Below are 17,416 nucleotides of genomic sequence, written 5' to 3'. Positions count from 1 at the left end.
GTACTCATTCAATCATTTGAGGGAAATATTTTTGGAAAATTTTATCTAAATTCATGTAACTTATTTCTACCTCTATCTTACTCTTTACACCCATTTGATTTTTAACTAAACTATTAATCTTTTTAAATTCTAATTTACTACCTAATATACCCCCATAAACCCAATTCAATATGTGGATTTCTTTTTACACCCATAACCGTTGGTCTCTCCTGGTGCTTTGCTTTTCAAGGTTAGCTTTCAGGTATCATTACTATTTCTGCACCTAGTATAGCTTGGATCCATAATTGTTGGTCTCTCCCGAGTTGAGGACATCAATGCAAACTAGTGTACTGTCTATTGGATCCATAACTGTTGGTCTCTCCCGATGCTTTGCTTTTCAAGGTTAGCTTTCAGATTATCTTCAGTTATTAGGACTTTTAGGCAATACTATTTCTTCGATTAGTATAGCTAGCTGTGTTCTATATTATGGAGGTGAAATTTTATCTGCTAAAAAAATATTGGATGCTCATCTTTCTTCAAGCGGCGATAAGTATGTGTGGGAAGAAATGTTGGTTGATGGTCTGAAAAAAGTGTTCAGCAATCGAAATATCTGAAAATCAAGCTTCCATGGACTCGTTGATTTATTTTTGGAATTTTTGGAAGGATAAAATTTCTCACATATTTGAATATCTCAGATGCCTCGAATCCCGGGAAATTAGTGTGTTCGCGTCAGGAATTTCCGTCGGGGATGTTTCCTGGCCGACGAGCACACAGCTCCCCGGGAGGTTGGCGCCGGTTGAGGGCTGCTGTCGAGCTTTTGCTTCATTGTCGGGCTTTGTCGGGCAAGTCTCGTCGGGCAAGACTCTTCAGGCAAGACTCGTCGAGCAAGGCTGAAAGAGAAGGACAGAGTTAACTTTGAGAGGTGCCTTTGTGGGGCCTTAGGTGTAGGCCTTAAGGCTCACAATCAAGGTTAACTTTTAAGTGCTCAGGCGTGCCACTGCCATCTTTAGTATGGCAGATGTGAAATGGATGTCAAGTTTTGGTTGTATATGTATATACCCGAGAAACCGTGTTAGTTATAATAGGTGCCTTTGTGGGGCCTTAGGTGTAGGCCTTGAGGCTTCCTATCAATAACTAAACCAGTGCTCGAACACATCATATTTGTTCTTGTGAATGCATGAGTCTTATAACTATTATACTTCTGATTACCCGAGTTCGAGAGGTAGAATGAACCAAAATAGGTGCCTTTATGGGGCCTTAGATGTAGGCATTGAGGCTTCCCATTAGAGTTCGTTCTTATACTCAAACGTTCTAGACCGCAGAACGGAATGAATCCAAATAGGTGCCTTCGTGGGGCCTTAGGTGTAGGCCTTGAGGCTTCATATCTGAATCCTTCCCATGCTTAAGCGTTCTATGATAATCATAATGTAATAGAAATAAGACTAAGAGGTAGGTCGATTACTTACGCCCCAAGTAACTTCGGACTTCTCGTTTATCAAGGATTGTCGTGGATGGGTTAAGTCCACATAAGGTTCTTTTTTATGCCTTGAGGCCAAAGACTTTTAACTAATCAGATTTACATGCCCGAGGGCTTAGGACTTGGATCTGGTTTGAACACTGAAGATATATTCAAATCGGATCCGAGTACTGAGAAAGCCTTTTAATAGTCATCTTGCTAGAAATAACTTGAATATAACTGGAAGTATACAACATATTGCTAGGCTAATGAATGAAAAGACAAAAAACAAAGAAGGTCGGGCAAGGTTTAACCTTGTCGGGCAAGCCTGGTCGTCTTGCAGGTTCCTATCTTTATGGTTTATCAAGGGTATGAAAGCTTCAGGGAGGGAGAGAGATTTACAAAAGATGAATCGATACTACAGCAAGGTTGTACAAGGTAGCAGAGCTATTACAAGGGTTTGAGTTAAGGTTTATCCCTCGAGGGATGAAGGCTTGTCCCGAGAGGGATGAATGCTTGGGCTGACTACAGCTTCGTTTTGAAGGCTAATCTGGCTTTGAGCAGAGTTTGTGCTTGCATTTGTTTGTTTGATTGAGTGTCTTTATTCCTGGTTTCTCTTTCTTCTTATATAGACAACTCGGCTTGGTCTCCTGTAGCAGCAACCTTTGCACGAATGCGGTTTGAAGGGTGATGACTCATCAGCTATTTTACATGTACTGCCATCATAAAGTACTTTATGGGCTGTGTAGCTGGTCAGTCTATACCACTTGGCCTTTGGGTAGGTAAGCAAGTGGTCTTCATGAGCTGCACCAAGTCAGAAAATGCCCTTTCTGCTTTCTGGGCTTTGACTGGGCTTCGGCCGACTTTCCCTTCGGGCCTCCTTTCGGGCCAGCTCCTTTCTTAAGCCCAAAGTTCAAGTTTTGATCCAAACAGTGCCCCCTTCAATTAATGTTAAGGTTGAAATCCCAAGCACCATCATTGATTGAATATCCGCATGCGTGTATATCAATCTTTTGGAACTTTGTGTTTTCTAGACAGGATGAAGGCAACCCTGTGCCCCTTGCTCTCCTCGCGACCTTTGAACTATCCTCTGGGGGCTCTATAAATTCTGGTTCGGAATTTCTTCTGTCAAGCCACTAAATCCTCTTCAGTCTTCTCTTCCATCTTCCTCGAGCGTTCAGAAACTAAGAAATGGGTTCCTCCGGCTTTGAGTGGGGTTTCCTAAAACTCCCTTTTCGTGAGAAAAAGGGCTTTCATCAAAGGACTGCTATCTCCAACACCTTTGGTCGAACACCCCGCTATCTCCAACACCCCTGGTCAGGCGGTTTCCTCTCGAAGGCTTGTCTTCCTGCTTGTTGCGGTGATAAGTCGGGCTTCACCATCACTTATGGTGATGGTCCTGTCTGAGGATCCTCTACCAGGCTCATGTTGGCCGCACAACCCGATCACCTGATCGGGTTCCATCCATGAGGACATCGAAAAATCAGCTGAAGATACCATTGCATCCAGAAGGAGAATTGATTGTAATACGTCGGCTTTGAATCTTTTGTAAATTTCATCAATTTGTCGAAATGAAATATACATTATCTCAGCAACTCTTGTCTTTCCATCTTCTTGAATGATTGATAAATATACACTGCACGTTGATATCCCGAAGTTTGCTTTACCTTGCATCCTCTTCAATATAACAATCTCTGACATCCCACAATGTAGGACAATATTTCTTTAAGAATTTAACATTAATGGGATGTTTATGCCTGTTTCCCTCAAGGTCCGCCAAGTAGTATCCCCCTCTATCCAAAACGCGACTAATAATGAAAGGACCTTCCCATGTCGGGCTCCATTTTCCAAAGCCCCTGAGCTGAGCTCCTAGAGGGAGGACCGTCTTCCATACTAAATCCTCTTCCTTGAAAGACTTCATCTTCACCTTTTTGTTATAAGCTCGGGCAACGGCTCGCTTTCCTTCTTGAATTTGGTTCAAAGCTTCAATTCGGGCTACATCCAAGTCTTCAATTCCTTGACACATGGCTTCGATGTACTCTTCACTATGCAACCCAAATTGATTTTGAATTCTTAAAGAACTTACATTGATTTCCACGGGGAGCACTGCATCTTGCCCGAAAGTTAAAACATAAGGAGTTGTCCCTGTTCCTGCCCTCTTAGAAGTTCTGTATGCCCACAAAGTGTTCCCCAGATTTTCATGCCACTTTTCTGGACTATCAATCACCATTCTCTTGATAATGTTGACCAGGATCTTGTTGCTGGCTTCTGCCTGGCCATTTGATTGAGGGTAATACGAACTGGACTGGATCATCTTTATTTTGTACTTACTTGCGAACTCCTCAATTTCTTTTGAAATAAAAGATGGTCCACGATCCGTCACTATAGTTTCGGGCACCCCATATCTGTGCAGAATCTTGGTCTCGATAAAATTCTTGACTGTGGCTGAAGTTATGGATTTTACTGATGATGCTTCCACCCACTTGGTGAAATAATCCGTTGCCACAATTATGAAGGTATGCCCTTTACTAGAAGCTGGATAGATTTGCCGGATGAAGTCCATCGCCCATCCTCTGAAGGGCCAAGGCTTGACCACTGGATTTAAAGGTACCGAGGGCACATGTTGTAGAGGTCCGTGTCTTTGACATTCTTCACAACCTCGGGCATAAGACTTACAATCTTTTTCCATGTCGGGCCAGAAATAACCATACCTCCTAAGCAACCATCTCATCTTCGTTCCAGCCTGATGTGCTCCACATACTCCTTCATGTACTTCGGCCATCACCCTCATGGATTCTTCTTGGCCCAAGCATTTCAACAGTAACCCATCTGGAGTTTTTCTTAGCAAGTTCTTCGCCCATAAGACATACTTGGTTGCTTGTTGTCTATCCTTCTTGCTTGTAGGCGAAGAGGGGTCCTTCAAATGATGAATGATAGGTGACCTCCAATCTTCTATCTCGGCTTCTAGCACCATTATATCTAGACTGAATCCCCTTTCTAAGATGGAAGGAAGGTTTCTCATTTGGACCTCGACATCTACCCCATACTTTCTCTCCTGTATTAGCACTCCTGAGGCTAGTTGTGCCATCTCGTTGGCCGCTAAGTTGGATCCCCTGGGAACATGATTGACCGATATCTCAGAATCCCAGAAACTCAATAACTGCGTAGCTGCCAAGTAATACCCCGCCATGGTAATATGTCTGCACTTGAACTCCCTATTTAACTGGTTTATTACCAACTATGAATCCCCAAAGACCTCTACCTCTACTGCCCCCAGATCCATCAAGATTTCCAGACCAATTATTAAGGCCTTATACTCTGCCCGATTATTAGTATTTCCCTGGTAGTCAAGGAGAAATGAATAATAATGATAAACTCCCTGAGGGTTTACAATTACAATCCCCGCTCCTGAAGCCTTCTGAGTGTGAGATCCATTGAAATACAACTTCCAAGGAGTGATCCAGAGACCAGCTACTCTTTTTATCTCTTGCTGGACTCAGTCTTCTTTGCCCGAAATATCTTTTCTTGGCGGGATCCAAATGCTAGTAACCTCCAGGCTTCCTGGGATATTGATTACCTCACTTTGAGATTCTTGGTGCTGGCCAGAAAGTCAGCAATTGCTTGGCCTTTGACTGCCCTTTGGGGTACGTACTGAAAACTAAATTCTGATAATGCTAGAATCCATTTCCCAATCCTTCCTGTGAGCATTAGCTTTGACAACATGTACTTTATCACATCTGTCTTGGCGATGATATGCACGTGACAAGGTAACATGTAATGCCTTAATTTACTGGTAGTGAAATATAAAGCCAAGCATAATCTCTCTACCGGGGAATACCTTGTCTCTACCTTGGTCATAATTCTACTGAGGTAGTACACTGCATGCTCCTTCCCGCCTTCATTATTTTGAGCTAGCAAACTCCCGATTGACTTTTCTAAGGCAGAAATATATAGCTTCAAGGGTTTTCCCCTTTGAGGTGGCACCAACACTGATGGAGAAGTCAAATAGGCCTTGATGCTGTCAAAGGCTTGTTGGTGTGGTGGTCCCCATTCGAAGTTCTCTTTATCTTTCAATCTTAGTAAAGGAGTCAGCGGCTGGATCTTGCCTGCTAAATTAGCAATGAATCTCCTCAAGAAGTTAATTTTGCCCAGTAGCCTTTGAAGTTGCACCTTGTTGGTGGGTGAAGGTGACTCCATTATTGCCCGAGATTTGTTCTTGTCTACTTCTACACCTCTTTGATGCTCCAGGAATCCTAAGAAGTTGCTCGCTCTTACTCCAAACGCACACTTCTTTGGATTCATCTTCAATTTGTGGATCCTCATCCTTGCTAATGTTTGTCTAAGATCTTCCAGATGATGTTCTTCTGTCTTGGACTTCACCACTATGTCATCAATGTATACCTCCATGCTCTGGCCAATCAGATTGTGAAAGATGGCATTCATTGCCCTCTGGTAAGTTGCACCAGCGTTCTTGAGCCCGAATGGCATGACCAGATATTCATATGCCCCCACATGACCGGGACACCTAAAAGCTGTTTTGTGTATATCTTCTGGAACCATCTTTATCTGATTATACCCGGCATTCCCATCCATAAAAGATAAGACTTTATGTTTTGCTACTGCATCTATGGATAAATCGGCCATGGGCATGGGATATTCATCTTTTGGTGTAGCGCCATTAATATTTCTGTAATCCACACAACATCGTACTGCTTTTGTTACAGCTTTTAAAAAGGGTACAATGTTGGCTAACCACTCTACATATTTGGCTGGTCTGATAAAGCCAGCTTTTACTAGCCTTTCAATCTCTTCTTTGACCTTTTCTTCTATCTCCTTTGACATCCTTCGTGGTGCTTGCTTAACAGGTTTGTATCCCTCATTGATGGGCATTCTATGCTCCACCAAGGTTGAATTTAAACCTGGCATCTCAGTATAATGCCAAGCAAAACAGTCTTTGAACTCTTGCAAAAGGCAGATAATCTTCGCCCGATCATCAACCCCCAATAAACCACTAATTTGTATTGGTCTTGGATCCTCATCTGTCCCTAGATCAATAATTTTCAGAGGATCCTGGACTTCTGGTGGTGGCTTATCCGGTTCTGCACACAAAAATTCGACCAACTCCGGGCTCTCGGGCAAGTCATCTGGCCCATCTAGGTCATAAATACACTCGGCCATTTGAATGGCCCTTTCCAATTCTTCTTTGCAAGATTCCTCCTTGCTTTCATGCTGGTTGGTTGAAGTTCCCACCTGCCATTCCTGCTCTTCTTTGTCCAAGAACTCCATTTCTTGTCTTCTTCCCTTCCCATATACCAACAGTCTTTTAATCAGGGATCTGATTGCCGTTACCTGATCTTTCTTCTTTTGTTCAGTCATTGATGGTGTAGGGGATTTGGGAGGATACAAGGTCTATCCCACTCCTCTCTAGTAAGGAGCATTCCTTGTTCCAAAAGCTTTTGGGCCGTTACCTTGGTAGGGCGGCCGTTCTCGTCAGCTCCTGAACACTTCAAGATTCCTACGTTGGGGTTGTAGAAACTTGATTCCGCAACATTGGCTGTGGGGAGAAATGGCCGTGATTCGGCCTCTACCATCTCCCAAAAGCCTGGTCCTTCTGTGCCCGCTTCATGGTAAACAGCCACTTGTTGATGAAGAGTAGAGGGTATGGCCAGGCTTTGGTGGATCCAATCTCTTCCGAGTAAGGCCCCATAAGTGGGAGTGCAGTCCACCACAAAGAATGCCAGCATGATCTGTTTAGATCCCAAATCCACTTCTAAAGGCAATATCCCATGAGTTTTGGTGATAGCACCTGAGAAGCTAGAAACCGTGAGGTCTGTGGGAATAAGATCATCCGTGCCTCTTCCCATTTTCCTCATTTGCTTGGCTGGTAGCACATTAACAGCTGCTCCCCCATCAATTAGAATTCTTTTGAAGGGCACACCTTCCAAATGAGCAGCAACATATATGGGCTTCAGATGATTGGCCAACGAGCTGTTCGGGCGGCTAAACACCATTTCGTCTGTGTAAATTCTGAAAGGACTATCTTTGGATACTTCAGTGGATTCAGCCTTGCCCGACTCTCCTCCTTCGACTACCTCTACATTAACATGTGCCATCATTGGCTCATTTGTCAAGTAATCATTTTCCATAGTAGCGGCCTGATCAGGTCTGACACTAAACATGGCGGATAATACATATGCCATGTTGATATGAAAATTACTAGGCTCGGGCAGATCTTCTTTATTGCCCCCAATCTGGTCCATGAATTTGTCCAACCAGGCCATTGCATCAACTGGAAGTAGTGGTTCTGGTGCCCCCTCCTGTTGATTCATGCCCGCATACAGCGTTTGCTTTGGAACTTCACCAAAAGGATCCACCAATGGCAGAGAAGGTGGTCTCCTTTCAGATGAAACAGCTCCAACGCAAATAGGCTCTGGCTTCCACCCGGGGTTTGGCACCATGACCAGATCTTCTTGAGCTTTCCTCAAGATCCGATACTTCCCAGGGTGCTGGCTCTGCGGCACGTGGTTCCCCTCGCCTTCCGTCTTGCTATTGGCATTTTCCACCTCTCTCTTACTTCTCCAGCAGAGCTGACTATTTCCCCCAGATGATGTTTTCTCCAATTTTTGATTTTTGGAGGCTTCGGATGTTGCGGGGGTCTTCAGGGAATTCATGTAGGCTTTGTGCTGCCTTTGAACCCTTCTGACCATGGAGGCTCCCATTTGTTTGGTAGGCTGTCCGTTCTTTCCGACTACGTACCATTTTCGCCCGAGGTGGGCAGGTTTTTCTTTTCTGACAGGATTTGTTATCCCATCCATCCTCTTGATTTCCCTTCCCATCTGGCCATATTGAGGATGATCTGTACCCCTCCGTATTTTGGCCTCTATATCTTCTGCCTCTTCAGAAGCCTCATGGTTTCGACATACTTCTGACAAAGCTTTGGGTTGGGAATCACCTCCTAATCGTTGAAAAACGCTTCGGGAAGTGTCTTTTTTCGTAGCCTGCTTGATCTTTTCATGGGCTCTCCTCCTTTCATCTTCTTCCTTCCTCCTGATCAGTTCATGATCAATGAGGATTCCAGTTGGGGGAATTTCGAGCTCACACTCGCACTGGCACTTACTACACATAACCATCCCCTTGATTATGGCTGCTTTTGGATATTCGGGCGATTTAATCACCCTTCCAGTAGGTTTTTCAGCCAACCTTTCTTCCTCTGGTTCCCTTGTGATTCTTTCTTTTCCCTTATCAACCCATGCTATATTAATCATATTTACAGGGGCTTCTGAAAAGGGAACTGCAGGTTTGTTTACTACCAACTCTTCTGGCGGGCTGGTTTTAAGTCTCTTTCCCTCAGGAGGAACCAGGTCTGTTTCTTTTCTGGAGCCTGTGGAGGCTTTCTCCAATCTTTGCAACATTTGTAGTAACGTGGTTTGCAAATCTTCTGGTATTTTGACATATATCTTCTGATCAAATGATGATCCCACCGGGCGTGCCAAAACTATGTTCGCGTCAGGAATTTCCGTCGGGGATGTTTCCTGGCGGACGAGCACACAGCTCCCCGGGAGGTTGGCGCCGGTTGAGGGCTGCTGTCGGGCTTCTGCTTCACTGTCGGGCTTTGTCGGGCAAGTCTCGTCGGGCAAGACTCGTCGAGCAAGGCTGAAAGAGAAGAACATAGTTAACTTTGAGATGTGCCTTTGTGGGGCCTTAGGTGTAGGCTTTGAGGCTCACAATCAAGGTTAACTTTTAAGTGCTCAGGCATGCCACTGCCATCTTTAGTATGGCAGATGCGAAATGGATGTCGAGTTTTGGTTGTATATGTATATACCTGAGAAACCGTGTTAGTTATAATAGGTGCCTTTGTGAGGCCTTAGGTGTAGGCCTTGAGGCTTCCTATCAATAACTAAACCAGTGCTCGAACACATCATATTTGTTCTTGTGAATGCATGAGTCTTATAACTATTATACTTCTGATTACCCGAGTTCGAGAGGTAGAATGAACCCAAATAGGTGCCTTTATGGGGCCTTAGGTGTAGGCCTTGAGGCTTCCCATTAGTGTTCGTTCTTATACTCAAACGTTCTAGACCGCAGAATGGAATGAATCCAAATAGGTGCCTTCGTGGGGCCTTAGGTGTAGGCCTTGAGGCTTCCTATCTGAATCCTTCCCATGCTTAAGCGTTCTATGATAATCATAATGTAATAGAAATAAGACTAAGAGGTAGGTCGATTACTTGCGCCCCAAGTAACTTCGGACTTCTCGTTTATCAAGGATTGTCGTGGATGGGTTAAGTCCACATAAGGTTTTTTTTTATGCCTTGAGGCCAAAGACTTTTAACTAATCAGATTTACATGCTCGAGGGCTTAGGACTTGGATCTGGTTTGAACACTGAAGATATATTCAAATCGGATCCGAGTATTGAGAAAGCCTTTTAATAGTCATCTTGCTAGAAATAACTTGAATATAACTGGAAGTATACAACATATTGCTAGGCTAATGAATGAAAAGACAAAAAACAAAGAAGGTCGGGCAAGGTTTAACCTTGTCGGGCAAGCCTGGTAGTCTTGCAGGTTCCTATCTTTGTGGTTTATCAAGGGTATGAAAGCTTCAGGGAGGGAGAGAGATTTACAAAAGATGAATCGATACTACAGCAAGGTTGTACAAGGTAGCAGAGCTATTACAAGGGTTTGAGTGAAGGTTTATCCCGCGAATGATGAAGGCTTGTCCCGAGAGGGATGAATGTTTGGGCTGACTACAGCTTCGTTTTGAAGGCTAATCTGGCTTTGAGCAGAGTTTATGCTTGCATTTGTTTGTTTGATTGAGTGTCCTTATTCCTAGTTTCTCTTTCTTCTTATATAGACAACTCGGCTTGGTCTCCTGTAGCAGCAACCTTGCCCGAATGCGGTTGAAGGGTGATGACTCATCAGCTATTTTACATGTACTGCCATCATAAAGTACTTTATGGGCTGTGTAGCTGGTCAGTCTATACCACTTGGCCTTTGGGTAGGTAAGCAAGTGGTCTTCATGAGCTGCACCAAGTCAGAAAAGGCCCTTTCTGCTTTCTGGGCTTTGACTGGGCTTCGGCCGACTTTCCCTTCGGGCCTCCTTTGGGGCCAGCTCCTTTCTTGAGCCCAAAGTTCAAGTTTTGATCCAAACATAGTGAATACAAAAGTTATGGAGAGTTTTGTTTGAACTACTTAAGAGTTTGGAGAATGTATCATAATCTGAGTCCAGTTTATGTTTTACTGATTCCTGATTCTAATTGGGTTCATGGATTGAATAAAAAAAATTGTTTTAGAAATGAAGGGAAATTGGTCTCCATTGATGCTCAGCAACTTGCTTCGGCCACTAAAAAACTGAAATCAAACGAACAAAATATTCATAAATTGAGTCATACCTTGGTTGAATGATTCAAAACTTCAAAATCATCATCCATCAATAAAAATAAAAATAAACTTAATTTTCTCTATGAGAGCTATTAGAGTTTTAGCCGAAACGAATGTAGGATAAACAAAGAGTGATCGTAGGGTTTAATTATAGTGTTTGGGTTTATTGATAAATTTAAGTTTTATTATTAATTTCATTTGGTACTTAATAGTAATTATGCAATAGGGTAAAATAGACAATTAACATTTAAATTTTAAGTTTGGTGTAAAAAGAGGTTACATGGGTTCAAATAAAATTTCCCAATATTTTTTCATGGGATGATGATGTTTACTACTTATTTATTATTGTTAGATATGTTTATACCATACTTAGGGACTCCATATTTAGACCTCGTATAAATACTCGAGAGACTCAAATGTAATTATGTAATAAAGGAATAGGCAAATATGTAATAAGTGAGGAGCCCTTATTCTATAAAATGACCCCTCACTCTCCTCATTAATGGAGGCCAATTCTTAGGCCATGGGGGAAGCCTCACTCTCAGATCACAGAGGTTTTCTCCCTCACAATCCTATCAGAGAAATACAATATCAGTGTGGACGTAACCCAAACATTGGGGTGAACCATGATACATCTTGTGTTCTTTACTTTCTTGCAGTTTCACGGTCGGATTTACGTTGTTCCAAGACCCCACCGATTTTGTGCATCAACATTTGGCGTCGTCTGTGGGAATCGATACAAAAAATTGTGCCAGTTCTCTTTCATTTTTTCACCTCCGCCGTGAATTTGCAAAAATCACATAAACCCAAAAACCATCCAAAAACAATTTCCCATCTCTCTCTCAACAACACAGCTACCGCCGCGTCTTTTCATGTCTCTGACTCCTTCTATCTCCTCTTTCTCTCTCTCTAAACAATATACTCAGTTCTAGGTGTAAAGACAAAGAGAGGCTTTGGTTGGAATTTGTGAATGGATAAGCAGGTAGAAACAAACCCACCATCTTCTCCGGCAAGAGAAAGAGAAGATGAAGGAGGATGAGGAATGGCTCTGCCACTTTATTTCGAAGACAAAGCAAGAGCTGTCCAATTTCCCACTTTCATTGGCAAGCATAAGCTCGCAGCTTCCATTTCCCATCTCCAAAACCAAATGGACGTCATTCAGGACCCATGAGGATCTCGATTGGATTTAGCAGAGTAGCCTCGAAGTACCTCTATTGAAGTACTGCCTCCTGCACTTTGCCGCCGGCCACCAATTCTGTTTCAAACTGGCTGCTTCAAACCATGAATTTTCTGGGTCAATTTCTTTCAACACTTGACTCACTGTTTCTTCAACTTCCTCAACTGGTTCATCATCAGATCTGGACACATAGATCACTTTCTCACTAGTTCATCATCCACTGGCTCAGGCCGGAAGACTCGGATACGGTTAATCGAAAGTCGTCTCACCGGCACTCCCATAGCCTAAGCTGCTTCTCTCGCGGGTCGCTGGAGCGAACGCCAGTGGCTGACAAGGTCAGAGGCTCGCAGCATGAGGAAGTTCATCAACAAGGTCAGAGGCTCGGCATTCCCGGAGATCAGCCTCGATGACCTCGCTGTTGAGTTATTCGACTCCTCTGCTGACCGGAGCCACTCAGTTGGGCGGAGCTCTGAAGTTACTTCTACTGGCAGTACCTCGCAGAGGCGTGGGAAGTCAATGTCGAAGCAAGTCCAACCACCTCAAGCTGCTATTCAGCTGGAGGTCGATGAGATCGAGGCACAACTAGCTCAGAAAGTTTTTAAAGTCACAACTTGCTCCAAATTCTCTCAAATAAGGCGATCGCCATGTTTTTGAGGTTGTTTGATAAATACCCAGATGCCGTGAAGGTGTGTTTTAAGCGTTTGATTGAGAATTTTGAGAGTCACGACTCGCAGATTGTGTCTATGGCTGTGGGGTGTTTTGTGAGCTTACTTTGAGAGAACCCAGATTGTATCATCCGTTGGCGATGGAGTTTTATAAAATCTTGGTACATCTTAATGCGACATTTTTAATTCCCAATTTTCACTTTCATAGCATCTGGAGAGATCCAAGGCCGGCCGACAGTTTGTTTTCACTACTAAGAGAGCAACAAAGCTATGGATTCCTTGCAGTCCCAACAGAGAAGAGGCTGAGAGCCATTCAGAGAGAGATGGTGAAGCCCTACTACGACAAGAAAGATGAAGCTAAGCTCGCTGCCCAGGAAGCTGCCTTCGCTGCCCCACAGCTGCCCGTACCCGTCGACCCGAGCTTTCTTGCAGCAACCTGATTTTATGAAGATGATGATGAAGGAACAAAGCCTTTTCCAGGAGGGCCAGCAGAAACATCATTGTTAAAGAGCTTTAAGAATCACCTGGCTGCAGCAGTTTGGAATAATGAGAAATTATTAAGCATTTGCAAATGGTGCAGTCATGTGCTTACATGTCGAAAAAGCAAAATAAAGCAGAAAAGGAAAAGCTGAAAAGAAGATGGTCCACTATTCCACTATTCCACTATCCCACGGGATAACATGATTAAAGATAAGAAGATGCCCACCAAGGTTCCTCGTCTCCACTTTCTATTGGACCAGAAGATGCCCATCAACATGCTGAAAAAGATGAAACTTTCATCATGAAGGGAAGTGTAGTCCCCCAACGACTGCTTTATTTATTTTTGAATGATGTAATTTATTTTTTTTACCTTTCGGATACATCTGTACAACCCCATCAGAAGGTAAAAATACAAAATAAAAAAAAAGGGGCAAGCCCAAAATAATGGGCTGGAATGTTATGTGGAGGGTAAAGGCCCATATGCCCAAAAGAGCTAGGCCCTCTATTATTACCAACCAGGTGATCAAAAGTACGTCCAGTACTCCAAATTTATTCGGCACCCTGCTGCTATTATCACCAACCAGGTGATCAAAAGTACTCCAGTACTCCAAAATTATTCAGCAGCCTGCCGCTATTATCACCAACCAGGTGATCAAAAATACGTCCAGTACTCCAAAATTATATATGAGCATCACTTATGTCAATCATACATAAACATTCATAAGCATCACTCATGTCAATCATACATAAACATTCATGACCATCATTCATGTCGACATTCATGAGCATCACTCATGTCAACATTCATGAGTATCACTTATGCCAACATCCATGAGCATCACTCATGTCAATCAATATAAACATTCATGAGCATCACTCATGTTAATTTAGCTTCAAAAGCTTCATTTACAGAGATTCAACTTCAAAAGCTTCATTTACAAAAGCTCCAGCTTCAAAGCTTCAGTGCAGGGTATACAAATACCGCCTCCGAAAAACCGCCAATTTAGCTCATACATGGATTCAATTTGAAGTCTCAAGCCAATAGACTCTATTGACCGAAGACTTGGGGGACTACATTATGTACCATATATTGGGCCTCAACTGGGCCTCATGAAAAATACTTGGGGGACTTAGCCCATTATTTATGTATTGAGGAGCGAGCCCTTATTCTATAAAAGGATCTCCCTCACTTTCATTAGAGAGCACCCATTATTCATGTACTGAGAAACAAGCCCTTATTTTATAAAAAGGACCTCTTCACCTTCATTAGAGAGCATCGCCGCTAGCTAAGCAACCGTCTTGTCGCGAGCATCACTCCTAACCCATTATTCATGTACTGAGGAGCGAACCCTTATTTTATAAAAGGGACTCCATCACCTTCATTAGAGAGCATCGTTGTCAGCTGAGCAACCGCCTCGCCGCGAGCATCACTCTTAGCCCATCATTTATGTACTGAGGAGCAAGCTCTTATTTTATAAAAGGGACCCCCTTACATTCAACGCCACAAGCCGAGCCAACCAAGGCAACATAAGCCACAAGCCGAGCAACCTCGCAACATGTGCTACTTCTAGTTGAGCATCATTTCAGATTAAACATCGCCTCATATCGAGTATCAGTCCTAGACGACATCTAGTTACTTCGGCCCACACATAGACTAACTTTCAAGTCTCCAGCCAAAAGACTCTCTTGACTGAAGACTTAGGGGACTACTGTTTATACAATACTTAGGGCCTCCGTATTTAGACCTCGTATAAATACTCGGGGGACTCAAATGTAATTATGTAATAAAGGAAGGGGCAAATATGTAATAAGTGAGGGGGCCTTATTCTATAAAAAGACCTCTCACTCTCCTCATTAAAAGAGGCCAATTCTTAGGCCATGGGGGAAGCCTCACTCTCAGATCACAGAGGTTCTCTCCCTCACAATCCTCTCTGAGAAATACAATATCAGTGTCGACGTAGCCTAATTTGGGGTGAACCACGATACATCTTGTGTTCTTTACTTTTTTGCGGATTCACGGTCGGATTTACGTTGTTCCAAGACCCCTCCGGTTTTGTGCATCAACAAGATAAATTTAAATTTTGAAATCTGTGTACTGGATAAAATAAATTTTAAAATTTAAATTCATCTAATTTTAATAAATAAAGTGGTGAATATTACTACCACTTAAGGGTGGTGAGCAAAAATGCACTCTTCCTTCGGATCAAAGATGATGGGGTCAGCTGCCCTTAACTTTGGTATTCCTTCATCACGCACCTATAAGTTGTCATGTGTCATTTCATTTTTTTTTATTATAAACAAATGATATTATCTACACTAAGGGGAATGGGTGTGCCTAGTCTCACAATGGACTAGCAATAATGTGGTTCAAATTTGCTTTTGGCGAGAATCGAACCTAAAACTTCTTACTTATAAGTGAAGAGGAATATCACTAGACTATAGTACTAAGTGGCATCATGTGTCATTTCATTTAATTATAGAGAAATTAGTTATAGAGTAAATTGTAGTTATGGTCCCTTAACTTTAACTCAATTGGAGCAATGGTCCCTCAACTAAAAATCCATTACCTTTGGTCCCTCAACTTATCAAAACGTGTAGCTATGGTCCCTCAACTAAAAATCCATTACCATTGGTCCCTGAACTTTAATTCAAGTGGAGAAATTGTCCTTTAACTTTAATCCAATTGTAGTAATGGTCCTTACAATATAACTCATTTTGACAAATTTTTTGACATAGTTGACGAAAAGAACCATAATTATACACTTTGATGAGTTGAGGGACCCTAATTATATAAATGGTCATTCCAACATAGCTTATTTTGACAAAATTTTGACAAAATTGATGAAAAGGACTATAGCTACACATTTTGATAAGTTGAGGGACCAATGGTAATGGATTTTTAGTTGAGGGACCATTGCTCCAATTTGATTAAAGTTGAGGGACCATTTGTACAATTTACTCTTAGTTATAATAGAAATAATTCAAAGTTTGTTGCTAAAATAGAAAGAAAGATACCAAAGACATAAACAATTGGGGAAGAGATGAAATATGAAATATCTGAAGTACCCATGTATAAATATAGTATTAAGATAACATAAAAAATAAAAAAAAAAGATTATTAAAATAAAAAAAAACATAAATATTATTATGCCATTTAGTATTGATATAGTGTAGATATTGTTAATACAATGTCAATACGGGATTGTTATGTTGCTGGTATGTCCTGGATGTTTCCCTCGAATTCTCCCATAACATTTGTCTTCTTCGTCTCCATGAATTTCTCAAACACCTCCCAACTTTGACCATCATCCATGGTTACCAACAACAAATATCTCTACCTAACAATCCGATTTTATTTTTGAAGAAAAGCATACAAGAAATTATGCTCGACTTGAGTGAGTCTTGACTATTTTGGCATCAGTTATCAATTTGTATCAGGAGTTTGTCCAAAATACTATGTGTTTATACCATACTTAGGGTCTCCGTATTTAGATCTTGTATAAATACTCAGGGAACTCAAATGTAATTATGTAATAAAGGAATGGGCAAATATGTAATAAGTGAGGAGCCCTTATTCTATAAAATGACTTATCGCCCTCACAATTAGAGGAGGCCATTTCCTAAGCCTCTCCTATCTAAAGCAAAGCTCTCATACTCTCTCCCTCACAAATACTCTCAGAGAAATACAATCAGTGTGGACGTAGCCCGAACCTTGGGGTGAACCACGATACATCTTGTGTTATTTACATTACTTGCAGATTCACGGTCGGATTTACGTTGTTCCAAGACCTCCGGTTTTGTGCATCAACATTTGGCGCCGTCTGTGGGAATCGACACAAAAAACTATGTCGGTTCTCTTTCATTTTTTCATACCTCCACCGTGAATCTGCAGAAACCCAAGAACCAAACACCTACATAGTTACTGCAAAACCCATGTCTTCCGCTTCAGCTCCCGGTCATGGCGACATCGATGGAAACATAGTCACATTCATTCCTTCTCTATCCTCTCACTAACCCACACAGAAAAACAATCATACACTCTCTTCCTTATGAGGACAACTGCGTGGTGTACGACAGAGAAACCGAGGTGAATCCGCGGTTCTGCGCTACGAAGCACGTGAACATCCTCAAGAACAAGTGTTTGGCGCACATGACCTCAGCCAACAACTACAAAGGTAGTGGCTCGTAAAAAAAAACTACGACAACAAGGACGCGATTTTTATCAGATGGAAGGGTTGTACGGGACGCTGCACGGTGTACGACAGCAAAATGAGGAGGGTG

At 42.4% G+C, this 17,416-nt stretch overlaps 1 long non-coding RNA gene across 1 annotated transcript; it reads left to right on the top strand.

The window, feature by feature from the left end:
• The first annotated feature begins 13,642 nt into the window (after positions 1 to 13,642).
• LOC139193800 (uncharacterized) lies at positions 13,643 to 14,401 on the top strand. Its single transcript, XR_011578282.1, has 2 exons — positions 13,643 to 13,783; positions 14,048 to 14,401. It is a non-coding gene; the product is annotated as an uncharacterized lncRNA (long non-coding RNA).
• Positions 14,402 to 17,416: the final 3,015 nt, after the last annotated feature.

The sequence above is a fragment of the Malus domestica genome, chromosome 17 (assembly GCF_042453785.1).
Source record: "Malus domestica chromosome 17, GDT2T_hap1".
Classification (NCBI taxonomy): domain Eukaryota; kingdom Viridiplantae; phylum Streptophyta; class Magnoliopsida; order Rosales; family Rosaceae; genus Malus; species Malus domestica.
This window is presented reverse-complemented; position numbering and strand designations above follow the sequence as displayed.